This window comes from Rattus norvegicus, chromosome 17 (assembly GCF_021556685.1).
Source record: "Rattus norvegicus strain SHRSP/BbbUtx chromosome 17, alternate assembly SHRSP_T2T, whole genome shotgun sequence".
Lineage (NCBI taxonomy): Eukaryota > Metazoa > Chordata > Mammalia > Rodentia > Muridae > Rattus > Rattus norvegicus.
In genome coordinates, this window is record NC_141550.1 from 4,385,327 (window position 1) to 4,403,699 (window position 18,373).

General features: G+C 44.7%; 1 long non-coding RNA gene across 2 annotated transcripts in view; it reads right to left on the reverse strand.

Annotated features, from left to right (window-relative positions):
* Window positions 1-2,922: 2,922 nt before the first annotated feature.
* The window catches only part of LOC103694025 (uncharacterized), a 41,368-nt gene continuing 25,917 nt past the window's right edge, over window positions 2,923-18,373 (reverse strand). The window contains exons 2-5 of one of the 2 annotated variants that reach the window (XR_015641017.1): window positions 9,460-9,630; window positions 7,367-7,437; window positions 5,370-5,495; window positions 2,923-4,602 (exon numbers count right to left, since the gene is read on the reverse strand). This is a non-coding gene — a long non-coding RNA (uncharacterized LOC103694025). The remainder of the gene's footprint in view (window positions 4,603-5,369; window positions 5,496-7,366; window positions 7,438-9,459; window positions 9,631-18,373) is intronic. The other variant, XR_015641018.1, reaches the window with a different exon arrangement.

Genomic DNA, 18,373 nt, shown 5'->3' on the forward strand with positions numbered 1-18,373 from the left:
TGAAACCACTTTGTGGAGACCTTTGGTCACTATCCAACTGCATAACCACAGGGGAAATACTTTTCCCAACCTGATGTCTAACGTCTGTATTACAATGTATCTCAGTTCCCCACTTAACAATGTTAACAATGCCAGTTTCAAAAGCATGTGGGAGTCTGGGGCATTTAATTTAAATATTTGGATATACACATGAATAAATGCGTATATCTCCCTAATATGACATGAAAGGTTAATATGTAAAATGTTTGACCTAACGAGCTTTGTTCCCGGGTAGGGAGAAGGACAAAAATACAGCAAAGACCTGGTAATTGTTTGGTGATAGATCCGTAAGCTTTCTCCCCACAAACCTCTCTCAGTTTAAAGTCAAATGGGGAGCTAGGCATGGTGGCACATGTCTGCCGTCCCAGAGCGTGTGGAGGCTGAGGCAGGAGGACCACTGAGAGTTCAAGGCCAGGATACATAATGAATTTGAGATCAGCCTGGCCAATATAAGGAGATCCTTTCTAAGACAAAAGAAAACAGTAAAAATTAGACTCAAGTAATTCCGGGCTTAAAGGGGTTTCCGTCTACCTCTTATCATATGTGTTGAGAGGATTCAAGAACTGCTCCATCTACAGCAGGTCTACAGCACTCTCCTTGAGACGAGGGTGAGATTTGGGGTGGCAATCCTGCATGTTAATTGTCTCTATTGTAAGCACGGATGGTCCGTCTGCCTTGCTCTGCTCTCCGTCAATCACAGTGGCTGGCTCATCCCCAGTCTCCTCGAGGTCGTGTAGAATTTCTACACACAGAGGCACACAGAGCAAATCTGAAGAGAAAGAGCCCTCTGTGCCTGGATCTGGAAATTCTCCCTTATTTGAAACTTAGAGAGGCCAGAGCCCCAGGGCTCACAATTCAGTGCAGCCTGAGAGGTTTTATCTTGCTCCCAAAGGCAAGAAGATGCTATCTCTACTTTCAACAAGTTAGTCATATTGCTGTAGCAAACGGGGACACTGATTTTAAAATGTGACGTTCCTCAGGTCTCCCAGGACAAATGCTACTTCTGGGAAGAGCACTTATTGTATGGAAGGCTCCCATGAACTCTGGGCCCACAAGACTCTCCACAGGAAGCAATTGTTCCCTGGGTAGGAGCCAAAAGGAGCAACTCTCAAAACGTGGAGAAAGAGGAGTGGGGGAAGGGAAATGGGACTGTGGTGCCTCTCAGAGGAGACACAGCCACATGAATGTCAAGAGCATCGGTGTGACAGAGGATACTCTTCCAGCTCTTACCCTCAAGGGGCTAGGCTTCTACAAGAGATCTCTGCAATCTCAGGAAGTAATGACATGTGAAGGTCATTGTGGGTCATGAACACACTTCAACATTCTGCAGCAGAGCATGGATATTTCTCAAGATGTATAGGTCACCTTTAGCTTCTCGTTTTCCTAAGTTTTCTTCTGTAACAAGAGAACACTATCTCTCAGGATCCTTGGATCCTGAGCAAAGTGAACTCACAGTACTGAGGAGATAAGAGCCCAGTGTCAGAGAAATTGGGGGCATAGGGTTGTGTGGGATGCTTTTGCAGACCTGGCTCTAGAGCAGTGATTCTCAACCTGCGGGTCACAACCCCTTTGAGGGTCAAACGTCCCTTCACAGGGTTGCCTAAGGCTATTGGAAAAGAGAGATTTACATTATGATTCGTGACAGTAGCAAAATTACAGTTATGAGGTCGAAACAAAAGGAATGTTGTGGTTGTGGGTCACCACAATGTGAGAAACTGTACTAAAGGGTCAGAGCACCAGGGAAGTTGAGAACCTCTGACCTAGGAGTGGCAGCAATACTATTTCAGCCATCCACTTGGCATAAGCCCTTGGGCCAGAGACACAGCTCCAAGCTGTGGTCCACCGTGGAGTGAGGATGTCCAAAGAGATAAAGAGGGAGGGAAGGAACCAATGTTTTCAGGCTTAACATATATGTGGTGGTGATGTTTCCACAGGTGTACTCATTTCGATGCTTATAAAGTTGCATGCATGAAATAGGAACAAGCTTCTGCGAGCCCCTTGTATCTCCATAAAATGCTTAAGAGTACAAGTGGAAATGAACTTTGTTGATCAATATTGACGTTTACTCTTGTTACGCTATGCCTTAGCACACACTAATTTAGAACCAGAGTGGATAGCTACTAAAGTAAATGCAGAAGGGTACGTTCCCACGGATCAAGAATACCACTCCCTGCTTGTGGTGTCCTGAGACCCCGTGTCTGAGTTACGGGAATCCAGGGGCGAGCCGCCAGAGAATAGCCACGGTTCACCTGATAGCCTTCCTTTTTCCTCCCTGTGCATTTTTGACAATTTCCCAGGACTCTTCATCAAAGCCCCCAGTGAGCAAGCATTTCTCATGAACTCTTTCATTCCTGTACATCAAACAGCAGAGACAGACACAGAGATGAAGGAAGAAGCAGATGGTGGTGATAGCAGGAAGGAGCAAGGCCGTCTGACAGCTCTTTTCAGTGACGACAATGGGGTGGATTCTAGCATGGCTCCCTCCCCTACTCCACAGTACAAGGCAGCGTGTTGAAAGCACGGTGATAGATAATTTGGTAAGTCACCACCATTTCTGTACCACAGTGTCATCAAAGAAATAATAGCGATGGTTGATAAGAGCTCTCGCATTAATGGCACCCCGCATATCCAAGGGTCCCATTTCTGAGCTGCTATTGTAATCTGTCCCCATTTAATGACACAGGTGTCTGCATCCAAAGGCACCTGTGTTTAGAAACATAGGGCTTATTATGGGAACAGAACACCGAGCCCCTCCTAACCATTCTTCCACCACGAACAATGGGCATACACACAGCTGCAGAGCCATCCAGCCCCAGCATCCACCTCCCTGATGGCAGACGCATTCTTGGACCTCAAAAATTCAAAACCCACAGGAGCAAATTATAGGCTTAAGGGATTTATTTTTTTTTATTACAGGAGGAATGTGTGCACAGTGATGCTTTCCCACCGATGATGGGCCAACAATGGTCTTCATTTAAAACACAAATATCTCATTTAATAGAAGGGATAAGAAAGGGCAGGGCATAGGGTGTCCAGGTAATTCTCAAGGGAGCTGGGGAAGTACAGCGGGTATTTCTCAAGGGTCTGGTTACAAAGCAAGAATAAATTCCCTTTTATTTCCCAAGCACACAGTTCAAGAGTTAAGCAAATATTTTTTTGGCAACTAATTTGTAGCAGGCGTTGAGGTCACTCTTGAGGATTTTTTTTTTTCCCGATTGGATAAGGAGGAAAAGCTGCCTCCTCACTATCTGCATGACTCCCTCTGCTGTCCTCAGTGTGGGGTGGTGCTTTGTGTGGCTGGGAAGTGCGGCTGGTTTGGGTGGGATGAGTTGCAGCAGAAAACCAGGTGTCGAGCCCAGTGAGAGACAGGGTGCCTGTTCCAGAGACTTGGGTTCATCTCTGTACTTCCTCACCCATGTAGCAGGATGAACTGGACACCTACAGGGTAAAAGATCTTGCATGTGTGCAGAGATGTCAGTCTACACACAGGAAAGATAGAGCTTAGTTACAAATGGGGCAAAGCAAACAGCCAGGTGATATGAGGAGGTGGATAGGAAGCTGACAACTGGGGAGTGTCTAGAAGACCTTTCTTCCCCGCCCCCAGTTTTTATTAGTTCTTTGAGAATTTTGTAGGATATTTTTATCATATTGATATCTACTCCCAGCTCCTACCATATCTACCCTGTTCCCTAAGCACCCAACTTTATGTCTTAAAAAAAAAAAAACAAAAAAAGCAAATGCAGTGTTCTGCCCATGTGCACTTGGGTTCAGGGCACCCAACAGAGCATGATTGCAAGTCAACCAACTCCCCACCCTCCCCGCCCCCAAGAAGTTATCAGTTGTCAAGAGCTCCTTAGGTAGGGATGGACTCTGTGGGTATCAGCTTGATTTCTCATTGGTCTTATGTGGAGTCTTCAGTAATCAGATCGTATTGTCAAGTTCTTGAGGGTAACCCAACACATAGCTTCTTGGTCTTTTGTTTGAAGGCAGACTTGTGGGATTTCACTGGCCAACAGCTCCAACAGAGGTGACCCGTTCCTGGCACTGGGCTCCTTTGAAGAAATAACACTTAAAAACAAAACACAGAGAAGGCTGACTTCAGAGGTCCTCAGCTAAAAGCATTCTAAGGGAGGAAGATTAAGGACAGTGGGTGACAAGGGAGTCTTTGTCATGGCCATGACACAGAACGTAAGTGTGGTACGTTTAGGAAATGATGCCGGAGAGATGGTAAGTTCTTACAGGGTTCAGGAGACTTTTTATTTCAATTCAGTCAATATCGCTAAAATTCTTGGTGTTTCCTAAAATGAATAACATGCCATCCTGACATGGCATTTTGTGGATATTGGTTTGACTTGGTATCCAATTTGATTTATATGTTGTCTGCCTACTGACTTAAAAAAAAATCAACCTTTATTGGAGCCAGCAAGATGACTCAACAGTTGAAGGCATGTGCCACCAAGCCTGGTGGGCTGGGTTTGATCTCCAGAGGCTGCGTGATCGAAGGAGAGAGCTGGCTGCTCTGAGCTGTCCTCTGACTTCCACACATGAGCCATGACTCACTCACTGAAAAATAAATGAATGAATGACTAATGAATGAATGAATGAATGTAATAGAGGGTACAGTAACTTCACTGGACTGGGGGATAGAGCTCATTTGGCCAAGTGTCAGATGGGCAACCATGGGGGGGGGGTCTGAATTCAGATCCCTAGAACCCACATAAAATTGAGAGGGACACTTGCTCCTTGAATGCCCACACTGCGGATGGGAGGTGCAGATGCAGGCAGGCACGGTTTTAAAGCTCTTGGCCAGCCAGCCTAGCTGAATTGATGACCTTCAAGCTCAATGTCTCAAAGAATGAAGAGGGAAGTGATCGAGGCAAGACACTTAAAGTCAATATCCAGTCTCCATACCCATATGTATCCATCCATGTGCATCTACATGCACACATGCATGCACACACACACACACACACACACACACACATGCACGCATGGCAACAAGTACATAATTACAACATAATACAACAGCCCTCTCCTCACACACAATTTTGAAATTTAAAATTTTGTCCCACTCATACCGGGAAACAAAAAGACGCCAAGAGCAGAGGAAAGGAGCTCGAGGTGTGACTCTGTGGGTGGAGCACTTGCCTAATGGGTTTGCTCTCCAGCACTACACAGCTGTGGTCCTGCACTCCTTTATTCCTAGCTCTTTGGAGGTAGGAGAAGGAGGAACTGTAGCTCAAGGTCATCCTTGGTTACTTAGCAAGTTCTAGGCCAGCCTAGAACACACATGACCCTGTCTCAAGAAGAAATATATTAAAAGAACTTACCCTTGTCTTTCTGAGAGCAACAGCCCTTTTCTTGTGCTCTTGGAAACCAGGACTTCGGACTGTTTAGGCTTTGGACTCCAGAATTTATACCAGAATCTTGTCTTCCCAGGTTCTCAGGCCGGGAACCTACGTATGAACATGGCACCATTGATTGATTTCATTAGCTCTGAGGCCTTCAGTCTTGGACCAAGCCCTGTCAACACTCTGTGGCCTCTAGCTTCAAGGTAGTATAGCATGAGAATGCTTGGCTCCTCTAGTCGTGAGTTCCAATTCCCTCAGTAAGTCTCCCACATCCTTGTCTCTCTCGACCATTACTTGTGTTCCCATGGAGAACCGTGATTGGCACCAGGGGCAACAAACACTCATGAGATATGAGGGTATAAGGGTGTTGCACACCAACTGCAGGGACACACCAAGCACTGAGTGTGCTCCGTGTTCCTAATCGGCCATCAGTGAGTGTCAGCTCTGAGGCAGGCTGATGAAACTCAAAGTTTAATGGGTGAGCTACACACACACTCTGCATCTTCCCCATAGCATGAGCAAATACTGTTGGCTGTAGGCTCCTCCACTCCATTCATTGGACTCTTCTGCCAAATCTTCAATGCTGGTCCTTAAAACATGCCTGTCTGTTAGAAGATCACACATTGAAGAGGACTAAAGATGGGGATGCATCCTCTCCGCATAACCAAGGATTCCAAACATGCGGTCTTTGAGCTTCTGAAATGTAAACATCTCCCAGGTCTCCCCTTTCTCTTTACCTTTGGCTATGTGCTTTAGATATTTGTTTTTATTTTTAATTGTGTAGATGAGTGTGTATCTATCTGGGGTATGGGGCATATAAGTACCGTTGCCCGCAGAGTCCAGAAGAGGATGGGAGATCCTCTGGAGCTGTAGCTACCGGTTGTTGTGAGCCACCCAACATGGCTGCTGGGAGTCAAACTTGGGTCCTCTGCAAGAGCAAAGCATGCACTTAACTGCTGAGTTCTCTCTCTAGCCAAAGGATTTATGTTCTAAATTGATGTTGTAAGTCATGAGACTCAAAGGCGATAATTTGTTTGAGGGTCTTTCTGTCCGATGCTCTTCTTGGGGGCTGCTATTGCCTTGTGTTAATCTCTTATGTTACAAGTTGTTGCTGCTCAAAGGGCAAGAGAGAAAGCCATTGTCCAGAAGTCAAGAGCCAAGTTTGCATGGATGGAGTTTGTCTCCATTTGATCCTCTTGTGAGTGGAATAAGGCTGACTCTGAGGCTAAAGTCTTCCCCTGCCTCCTCTGTTTACCCGGCAAAGCCGTGTGTGTGTGTGTGTGTGTGTGTGTGTGTGTGTGTGTGTGTGTGTGTGTGTAATGCTACTCTGAGCTCTATTTGCACTGCGTGTCCCAGAGGATCCACCAAGAATCCACCTCTGGAGTAAAGCAGCCAGGGACTGAGCACCTTGAGTGTATATGCATCTATGCTTAAGAGATTATCTCAGCTCTATATAGGAAAAACATTTGGATAAATGAAAACAAGAAGACACTGGCTGAAGTGAAATTGAACTCGGGGGAAAGAAAGTGATCCAGAAGGAGGATTTGCCTGTGATGGAAACCGTGTGCCCAAGAGTGATAAGCTGACTGTGTTCTCCTCGCTTTCATCTTCTTCCAAGTCCTTATTTGGAAATACGTTGACAACTTTTACAGAACACAGGATTTGACCTTAGTTCACTTGAACACAAAACCCCGTGCAGAAAAACCCTCAGACTTTAGCGTGTCTGTCGCAATGGAGAAATACGAATGAAATGGCTGGTCAGCAAATAGTCAAGCAAAGGCATAGAGAGAGGTGAGAGTATGCAAGAAAGGAACAAAATGTTGTCCTAGAGACAAGAGGCCCTTGGCGCTGAAAATGAAATTTTCTGCTTGGAAATCCTCCTCTCCCACTGAGGGATCTGAGCGCTGCCTAACTCGTCTGAGAGGAGCCTAAGTTGGAAAGCGAAGAGGAAGAAAGTTTTCACTCTGAGTCCCCACCTTTCAAACTTATTTCCATTTCTTCACTCGGCACAGCCAGGATTGGATCTGAGTCTTGAGTCCACATCCATCTGGGGGAATCATTTAGCCAAAATAAGAAGATTAACAGATTCTTCCAAGATACTTTTATATTGCATTTTATGTGGCAACATCATCCACATTTTGGAAAGTCTTATTAAAGAATCCACTAAAATAAAGATTCACACCTCCCAGCCACGTTGACCACATTGGTTTACACCAGTAAATATTTCTATTCCCTCATTTATGCCATCTGACCATTTCAACTCAGTGCAGCTTCTTTGGAGGTAAAATGGAACTGATATCTCCTGCCCACAAGACCCTTGCATAACGCTTTTATCCAACAGAAGAGTGTGTCTTGCTTGCCCACATCTTTCTGTATGACCTGTGGAGCTTTGTGATGAAGATGGGCAGAAGCCACTGGCCTAGTACAGAAGAGGTCATCTAACCACTGTAGTCCTCCAGGGCCACAGTACTGCCCCGTGAGTCACCGCAGTCAGCGTGAGTACTGATTGACATAGCCACTTCGCTTTAACATCTGAAGTTTGAGCGCTGGACAGTAAATAGTTATGCCTCTCACCGGACAGACGGTCACAAGCTGTCCTGCAGCTCCCATTAGATGGTAACAAAAATGCTTCTATTCAAATAAGTGTGATGGGGCTGGAGAGGTGACTTCATGAGATTCCATGCTTTCCACTTGCCATAAACATGAGGACCCAAGTCTAGATTCCCAGCAACCCACACAAAATCCAGGCACGGCTGGCCTGACCTGTAAATCCCTAGGATACAGGGTAGAGAATGGCAGGTTCTTAAAGCTCTCTAGCCGGCCGGTCTAGACAAACTAGTGAACCGATGTTGGTTTCTGGCTTCCAACTCATGCACACATTGCCAGGGTGACTTACAGGTGTAGCTAGGTGTCCAAAGACTGCAAGATATTGCTGCAAACCTCAGTCTGTCACAGGTGAATGTTTTACTTCAGAGGAACCCTCCATTTCCAAAGGAAAAATGAAGGGTTTGAGGCAGACCATTGCTGAAGTCCTGGCAAACTCGTGCTCGAGGGATGAGCTCAATGAAAATAGAACCTCTTCTCTAAAAACCAAGGCCTAAAGCAGTAGATGCTGATGCGTGCTCTACAGAGCACTGCACACCTATGTTTGAAGTAGAGTGGTGTATGAACTTGGCAAGAGCAGATCCTTGTGGCGCTGACACACATCTGCTCTATCACACGTGTTGAATACCAAGGCAAGAAGGAGGCGGTCCCCTCCAAAGAAGTCACAAGCTTCTTGACCTACAGCTTCAGACAGCATGAAAACTGAACTTGCTCCTGGGTTTCCCTCTGACAAGCAAGCACGGCATAGCCTTTTTCCTGAGTGAGACTTTTAAATCCCGGGCAGAGCTGACCATGGAAATATAATCCAGAAAAATCTCATTTTGATAAATGATTCATTTAATCCATGGGAGACAGAAGGAATTTGAAAGTTTGACTTATAAACATTTGAGTGATTTGAGTGGGGCGGACTAGACAATGACAGATGGCTAGGTGCCTGGAGCTGTACCAAGAACTCTGTCTTCTATAACGGCTTCCTGTGTCGCTGAGGTGGGATGGGGAGCAGGTGCCGGTGGAAACACCATTTTTGTCCAAATTCATACTCTTTCTGTGGGGTCCCCTGGGAACTGCACTTGGCACATTGACTGGGCCTGTCAGCATTTGGTGGGGGTACAGTGGAGACCCCACACAGCAGCTTAGGAAGCACAGAGGGTGCTGCATAGACCAGATTCATTCATTTCTCTCTCTCTCTCTCTCTCTCTCTCTCTCTCTCTCTCTCTCTCTCTCTCTCTCTCTCTCTCTCCCTCCCCCCTTCCCCCTGCCATCTTTTTCCTAGACAAAAGGATGTTGGGATGTAACTACTTTGAAGGTTTTTCTGTTTTGTGTTTGTTTGTTTGTTTTTTTGTCACTAAAACATGTTTGTCTTTTTATCCCATCTGGTAACTCACGGAATTCTTCTGCTCCCCTGGGCTTGGTTGGCGAATCTTCAGCTCCAGTCCTCTCTTCCCCCCAACCCTTTCAATCATACCTGTGACTTCCTAGAGGGTCCAGAACATCCTCCCAGAACAGCCATCCTGTGGGATCCATGCAGCCTTCAGAAACCTGCTGGCTAGGATGGTTTTTCTTCTTAAAACGTTTTCATTGATGTGGAGATGGGGAGGTTTGGCCTTAGACAATACAGACATTATCGTCACGTAAGCTGGAAAGATGAAGACCATAATAAAGTCTGAGACACATCTTACGGTACAACCCCATGGTCTATCCTAAACAACGAATAATAGGACAGCAAAAAATTTAAAAAAATAAAATAAAATTTACTCTTCAAAAATAGTTCTGCTTTAAAATATTTTCTTTGTGCTAGTTCCCCTCTACACACACTAGGATATGCAGGTAGAAATTTTTTGACACCCTACATTCTCATAAAAATCACCTATATGTAAATTGTAAGCACCCTTTGCTAAGAGCCAGGTGCTTAGCCTCCTTAACACCGTGTACCTGGACAGGAAGCAGCAGAACTTTCTGTGTAATCTGAGGTAGATATCCACACTGTTTGGTTCCTTGTCTGTCTGTCTGTCTGTCTGTCTGTCTGTCTGTCCACCCACCCCCTTTTTTTAATGAAAGCCTTCTGAGTGTCTTGCAGAAAGACTCCTTCACACCTCCAACCTTTCGGGATTTACACAAGGCTCTACCTTACTTGGAACTTTCAATGGCAACCCCAGAGACGGCTGTTCTATCAAATCTTTTTTCGACATTAAGGAACAGTCACCTACCACGTGGATTCACAGAACAAGTGACACAAGCTGCTACAAGCTTTCCTCCAATGCCGTTTCACACGCACCTGTCCACCTGACTGCTCCTTGGGTGGTGACTGGGATGGAGTTCCTTTTAGTTAATGTCTCTGTCACACTGTGGGACTTATCACATGACTGAACTTAAGAGCTGTGGTTTAGCTGAATGTCTTGGGGAAAAGGAAACAGTGGGGAGCCCAGTACATTCAATGGTTCTGACACACCCAGGCTTCCATTTTCTACTTAATACTAGGAAGAACATTTTGGAAGAAGGCCGGGGTCCTCGGTGAAAATTGGGGCACTGATAACAACAGTATCTAGAGTTTTGTTAACCTTCTGGGCATTGTGTGGAAGAGAAGCCAGAGTGGAGAGGGTAGGGTCCCTGCAGACTCGGCAAAGCTAGCAAGTCACTCATGATACAGAATTAAGGAAGGAAGGTTGGGTTCCTGGCCCAGGCCCTCAGCATCAGAGCTGGCATGCTATGGCCGACTCAAACCCTGTGACCAGTTTGCCTCCACTCCACCTGAAACAGACAAATTATTAGCAGTATTATTTCAACTCTGGATCGACAATCTGCATCAGGCTCTGGAATGTTTGGTCCTGGGAGCAAGGAGAGCACTTCCATAGACCTCTGGCATTTCCACCCCCTTGCAACAGTGGAATTCTGGTGACTCTGTGTCATGGTGACTTGTGGAAGTATTTGATCACAGGTGACAGTACCAATATTCATCCTATCCTGAATCAGTTGTTCTTCCTGGGGACGGACTGGGAGGGTCATCTCACCTCCATAAATTTCTCTTTATGTAGGTAATGTTAATCGTGCCTTCAGGATTCACCCTCTAAATCAAAACAGTCTAGAGGACGACCCAAATGTCTTGGGACTTCTGTGTTTTGGCTCAAACGATCTGAAGCTGTTACTAGACGGAAAGACCTTTCTGTAGTTTTCCTGGCCCCTCCAGGACTAATAAAAACTTGAAATCTTGCAGCAGGAAAATACACTCGTGTTTCAGCACTGAGTCTTAAGGTGCCTGCTTGGAGCACGGCCAGTGTTGTTCCCACAGGCAGCCCCAACGGGCGGTGGTGGACCGTGGAATCTGGAAAGTGGGAGAGAACCTGCCACTGTCAGCTTAAATTACTGTCTTAGACACTGATTGCCACTCCCAGCATTCCTGCCTAGCCAGCTCTAAGGTCACAGAAGGGTCAAGGTTTCCATCAATCTAACAACGGCTGCAGCGAACTCTGATAGGACAGTGGGCCAGCTCACACTAACTCTGGAAGACAGAGACCTCCACAGCCAAGAGCACACAGTGCGGGGAAGACTGCCTTCATGACTCACGGTCATTACGGAGATAAATTTCTTCTTACATTGAACAGATTTCTGTAGAACATTACAAGGCACGTTGCCTTCTTTTTTACAGACCCTGACATTTTCCCCCTGTCAATGGTTTCTTAATATCCAGGAGAAAGAAAGCAGACGTTTGCCTCGAAGCTATGGGCAATCCTCCCCTCCACCACTACCATCTCAGGAATTCTAATTTATCTTATCTCCTCAGACACACTACCAGGAAAAATGTCAGACTCATTTTAAGAAGCCAGAAGGTCATTTGAGTTCACATAGGAGACGGGCAAATTTTAATTTGCTTTTGCAGCCTTAATTTTGGTTAAAGACTGTCCTATAAAATAAACCTAAATAATAATAATAATAATAATAATAATAATAATAATAATAATAATAATAGACATTTCTAGAAGCACAGGCTCCCTGCTCTGTCACAAGTATAGGAGGAAAGGGGTTTGAGGAGGTGCTCTGGTGGAAGGGTTAGGGGAGGGCCCACTATGGGAACAAACTCAGATGAAACCCAACAACTTCCTGCAAAGGAGACCGCTGTAGGCTACACCACAACTCATGGCTTTGGGATATCACCTGTCACCTTAGAAATACCCCCAAACACGTGCAAAGATTTGGAATTGACTGCAAAGCCTGTTTGTGCTTGTCTAAGTTGGCCTGAGATGGTTGAAATGCACACGTTTCTTCCAAGTTTTTGATCTGTAGCCCATATACCGGGGGCCTCTCTACAACTCTATCCAGAATGCATCCCACAGAGTCATGCCTGCCTCAGACCTTGTTAGTGAAGCAACAGTCACTAGAGAGGAGTGGGAAGATCACTTCCTCTCACAGCAAAGTCCTCAACACCTGGATTCTGTGGCGACTGCTGACTCTAAGCTTTTCTCCTGTTTATTTTTACGCAAATACTATAAATAAGTTGTAACGCTCATATCTAGTGAGAGACCTGGTTCCACTCCACATTTTAGCGTTAAGGCCTGTGCTCTTTCACAGTTAACGGATAGCGTGCTACACGGCTTTAACCATCAATTTGACAGAGCCTATAATCACTTTCTAAATTAGCCTCAGCTGAGGGATTTCTCAGATCCAGTGGGCCTGTAGGCATGTCTGGGGTCGGAGGTGCTTATCTTGGTTATTAATTGATGTGTGAAGCCCTAGCCTGCTGTGGGCAGCACCATTCCTTAGCCAGGCGAACCTAGGTTATTTTTAAAAGCTATCTGGGCATGAGCCAGGGAGGAGCCAGTGCTTCTGCAAGATTTCTGCTTCGAGCTGCTGCTTGGGTTCCTGCCCTGACTTCCCTTAATGACAGGCTGTGACCTGGGAGTTTGTGCCAAATAAATTCTTTCTACCCTTAAGTTGCTTTTGGCTAGAGTGTCTTATCACAGCCTCAGAACAAAACTAGAATGGATAGTCTTTGTGTTTCTCTTTCTCTAGTTCATTTACACCACTCATTCTTATGGGAAAAGTTATGCTGGAGGGCCAGCCTTAAAAAGGAGCATGACATTTGGAAATATTTGTGTGGAGGTGGTAGAAAGGGACACAAAAATTTACGAGTCTGATGTTTATCAAAGTATTTCCACTTCAGTAGATTTGAAGTATGCATAATTAAAACCCATTTGTTTTGAAATGAGCACATTGGAGAAATATGTAAAAATACAAATTCTGTTTTGATTATCACAGTGGTCAGGAGGGCAGACAGTGGCCTGATGGCCAACTAGAAATCTGTCTGTCCCCTCATTCATTCTCCTGGTGACCCAGAGCAAGCCATTCAGTGTCTCTGGGATGCTGTTCCATCCAGAGAAGGACCTGCAGTATTAGCTGTGCTTTTGGTTCAGTGTGAGACTGTTAAACATGTACTAGGGAACACATACCACATAGCAGCACATAGATAAACACGGTGGGGAGACAGCAAAACCGCCAAATCGGGCAGTTATGACGGGCAGTAGAAATGACTGGAGTAGTCAGAATAGAAGACCACACGAGGGTTACATCATCAAGTCAGGTTTTTACAATGTCTAATGGGAAAGAATGGGGAACCTTCTAGAAAAAGCCATACTGGGATTCCCAAAAGAGCGTCCTGGGAAAGACCAGGGAGTACTCTCCATGGATGAGCTTCTTGTTTCTCTTGTTTCTCATCACAGGTTTTTTGTACTATGGAATAAACAATAGTAACTTTTATAGGAAATGACTTAACCTTCTAATGATGCTCAAGGGGGTAATGTGTTTAACTCCCTTAACCATTGCTGCCCTTTGCCCTGTCACAGGGCTGGGGGCCCAGGATGGAGAACCTTCCTCATCCTCAGAGCCCATTTTCAACAGGTGAAACCAGTACTCAGCAACTGACTGATAGAGTTTGTATTACAGATGGCCTTTGCCTGCCCATTGTTGCAATAACATTGTTGCAAGTATTGTAGGGAAGTGTAAGACAGACCACGTGCATTTCATCACCAGCAGTGGCAGAAGCAAAAGTGCAACAGAGAAGCACTTGGCGAGGGCTGCGGGTTACTGCTTCCTCATGCATTTACAGCTGGTTTGCCAATACTGAAACAATTTGATTTATGGCAAAACAGCACAGTTTGATAAAAATGATCAGAAAATTCACCATCGAAAATTTCAGGTCCAGTGATTAAAGGGTTTATCACACACATGTGAAGACTGAGGGTTAGGGCCCTAAGTCTCCAGTACAGCAGCCTATCTGTGATTCCAGCACTTGGAGGGCAGTGGCAGGGGATGCTGGGAGCAAGCTACTCAACCAGAGTGACTGGATTGTCAAGTTCTGGGTTCATCTGAGAGACATTGCCTCAGTTTAAAAGATGTAAAGTAATGGAGTGAGATGCCAGAATCAACCTTGGTCTTATATATCTGTGAATGTACTGTGCCACACACACACACACACACACACACACACACACACACACATATACATACACACACACATACACACACATATACACACATACACATACACACATACACACATACACACATACACACACATTCACACACATACACACACATACACACATATACACACATACACATACACACATACACACATACACACACATACACATACACACATACACACACATAAACACACACACATATACACACAAATACACACACATACAGACATACACACACATACATACACATACACACACATACACACACATACACACATATACACACACATACACACACATACACACATATACACACAAATACACATACACGCACACATACACACATATACACACAAATACACATACACGCACACATACACACACATACACACACATACACACACGGGAAAGGAAATAAACAGAAAAAAATTGAAAAAGTTGTCAACCATCTGATAGCTATGAACTGTAATATAGAAATAAAATAAGTCAAAACTTCACTAAAGAGTCATAACTACAATCAAATTTCAGAAATCCATAACATAAAATAAGCTCTGAAAGTACCTTTTTTCCACAACTGAATTTAGTACTGATTACATTCAAACTGAGTTCATCTATCATGAACGAAATGTCTTCCATTGCCCCGTTGTCCCAGTGGTGGCTTATTCAGCTGTATTTTATCTGGATTTCCTCTGAAAATTCATTTTGCTTCTCCTTTGTAGATACTCCCAGCCTAGAGAAATAAACTTGGGTTTGTGTCCCTTTGTTGTTAAGAAACTCTATAAAGAAAGCTGAGTTCAGTCAGAACCTGTGGGTGCTTCTCCTTCATCGAGGACTTCATTTACCCACACTGCGTGAACAGGGATGGCAGCCAGCCATGCCGTGGCCACGGTCCATGCCTGGTGTGTACAACACGGTTTTTCTGAACATTCCCTGTCTGTAAATTAAAACCGACCACCCGACCCCTAGAAGCAACAAATGCATTTCCTTGATCCCCGTCATGCGCTGCCTTGCTTCTGGTTAGGAAGGGTCCTCGGTAAAGTCAAAAGGGCGACAACCACTTCCCTCCCTGGCTCAGTGGGGAATCCAGTCCTCCCTAGCATGTAACCTTGTATATTTTAAAACTGTGTGTGATTTAAAAAATGAGCCAGGTGGATAGTAATACTATATATTTCAAAATCACGAGGAGTCCTTTTTAATTTTTTTTCCACCAAGGCAGAAAAGTCTTCGAGGCGATAGATATGTTAATTATCTTGATTTAAGCATTCCATAAGGTACACACGTGTGAAATATCACAGTGTGCACTATAGATCTTTGTAATTCATCTGTCAATCGAAGCATGAGTCAGGCTTTTACCATCCCAGCAATTTTAAGCCTCCCAGCAGTGGGACTTGGGAGGCCCAGCAGAAAACAACCTTGGCAGCTGCACTTCAAACAGCAGGGCCAGGTGCCAGGAAAGGTATTAAATCTTCAGTGTTCCCCACACCCCTCTCCCCACACCCCTGCTCGCCTCTTCCTGGCCCTCTCTTCCACATCCTCTGCCTTCTTCCCCTTCATCTCTTTTGCTATCTCTACATTTTGTATTTCCTATTTAACAGCATTGCCCACGAAGAAGGCAGAGCGGGTCCCTTCCCGCCTGGGCATGGATACTTACAGAAGGGCTGGAAGTAAACTCAGCCTTTAAGGATGCACCGTGGGAACTTATATGTTGACACAACCATGCAGACCGCAGAAGGCACCCTGGTTCTTCTATATCTACCGCTCCACTCTGATAATCACAGTTTCCCTCCCTGTCCTCATCAGTAAAGTGTCACCACTCTCAGGGGCTTCTGGTGACCCGCAGATGAAGCAGTTTGTAGAACGCATGAAGTTTGGTTTGTAAACCTAAGTGGTAGCAACTCGTTCTTCTGAGCCTGCCGCTCTTATTGAGAAATACAAAACTCTTCAATAGACCACCTCTTACTGATCACCACGGCCAGCCCGACATCATCGAAGCAGTCTGACAGAAGACCAGGGTCCTCAGGGACTCCTGGTTTGGGCAGGAATACAGGATGGGAAGAGGTAGTTTGGGCAGTCCCAAATGAAGTTACCAACCTCCTCTTCCTTCAGAGCCACTAAAAATTGGCATTTCACCTTTGTTTCTAACTGTCGTTCACCTGCCAGAATGTTATTAATTCCGAATTTTATTAATTAATTGCTATTAAACTCATCCAGGGGAGGGGTCACTTTTTCTAAGAGAAGCAAGAGTCCCTTTGTTAAAGCTGATGCAGAGAAGCCTTCATTAATGGTTCATGTTTTTTAGAGTCTGTGAGTTCCTCTGAGTCATTGTTAAACTCAATTAACTCGGGGGAGAGGGATTGTGCAATTAGAATACCACAGTTAGAAACTGGCCCCCATTTAAAAAAAAATCCCTGGCTTTAACACATGTGCACACACACACACAAACATACACAGACATATGTATAATGTATATATATATATGTACATATACACATTCATAACATATATGTGTATATATATACACACATATACATACATACACACACATACACACATGCACACATACATATACAGACATACACTCACATATATACACATACATATACATATACACACACATATATACATACATATGCACATACACACATGCACACATACACACATACACATTTACACAAGCATACATACACATATACACATATACACATACACACATATACATGCACATATACCCACATGCACACATATACACACAAATATACATACACATATACACACGCACATATACACATATGCACACATGTATACACATGTACAAGCATATGTATATATGTACATACACATATACACATATACACATACACACATATACATGCACAAATACACACATGCACACACATACACTCATGTGTGTATGTGTGTGTATGTGTGAATGTGTGTATGTGCATACATGCACTCCTTCACATCTGTCCCAGCTATCACATGTAACAACTTGTGTGTTACTGCTAGGCACTACACTAACAGATCACTCTAATCAAGCTGGCCATGCTTGAATGGCATTTAAAATACCCCAGGGACTAGGGGAGGTGACTCAGTGTATAAAGTCCTTGCTACATAAGCATCTAGATTTGAGTTCAGAACCCAGGATCCACACAAAAGCTGTGCATGCACCTGTCACCTGAATGCTCAGAGGTAGAGGTCAGCAGACTCCACGCCCTGTCTAACTAGTCTAGCTCAAACGGAGACATTTCAGGACTGTCCCAGCAGGGGAGTAGCTTGCTCTAGAGAATTTGCTCTAGATAGTAGTATAAACCTACTCTCACTATAAGCAGATTACAGTAATGGGTGGATTGGTGTAGACAAGCCCTTGGTAGCCCAAAGTTCACTATCCAGGGGAGACTGAACAGTCAGGGGCATACCACACACTGACACATTCATCACCAGGTACAAGAAGTTACACGCTCTTGGTTCTCTTCCCCCTCAACAAAACAAAGTCCAGGATTTAAGTTCATGGGGCAAAACCTACCAGATTCCTGTAAGTCAAAACACCTGCCTCTTTCCACACCATGCCATCTGTGTGTAAATCCCACGTGTGTTCCTGCCACCTGTATTTTTATTCTCTGTGGCCCATCATGGCTCTGCCTCCATTTCTTAAGCTTATGGTGGGAAATAATTTGTACCATTGATCCAAAAATATACATAATTTTGAACACATGACCTTTAAAAAGCAGAATTCTGACTTTCAACTGCTCTGGGCATTTCTGTGGTTCACGTTCCTTGACCTTGGGAAACTTGGTATCTTAAAACCTGAGTGTTAGATGATGGGGACAACTCGGGTCTTCTTTGTGAGCTTTTGACAGCTTTCAAGAGGACTTGCACACATCTCTGTTGTATGGATGGGTATCC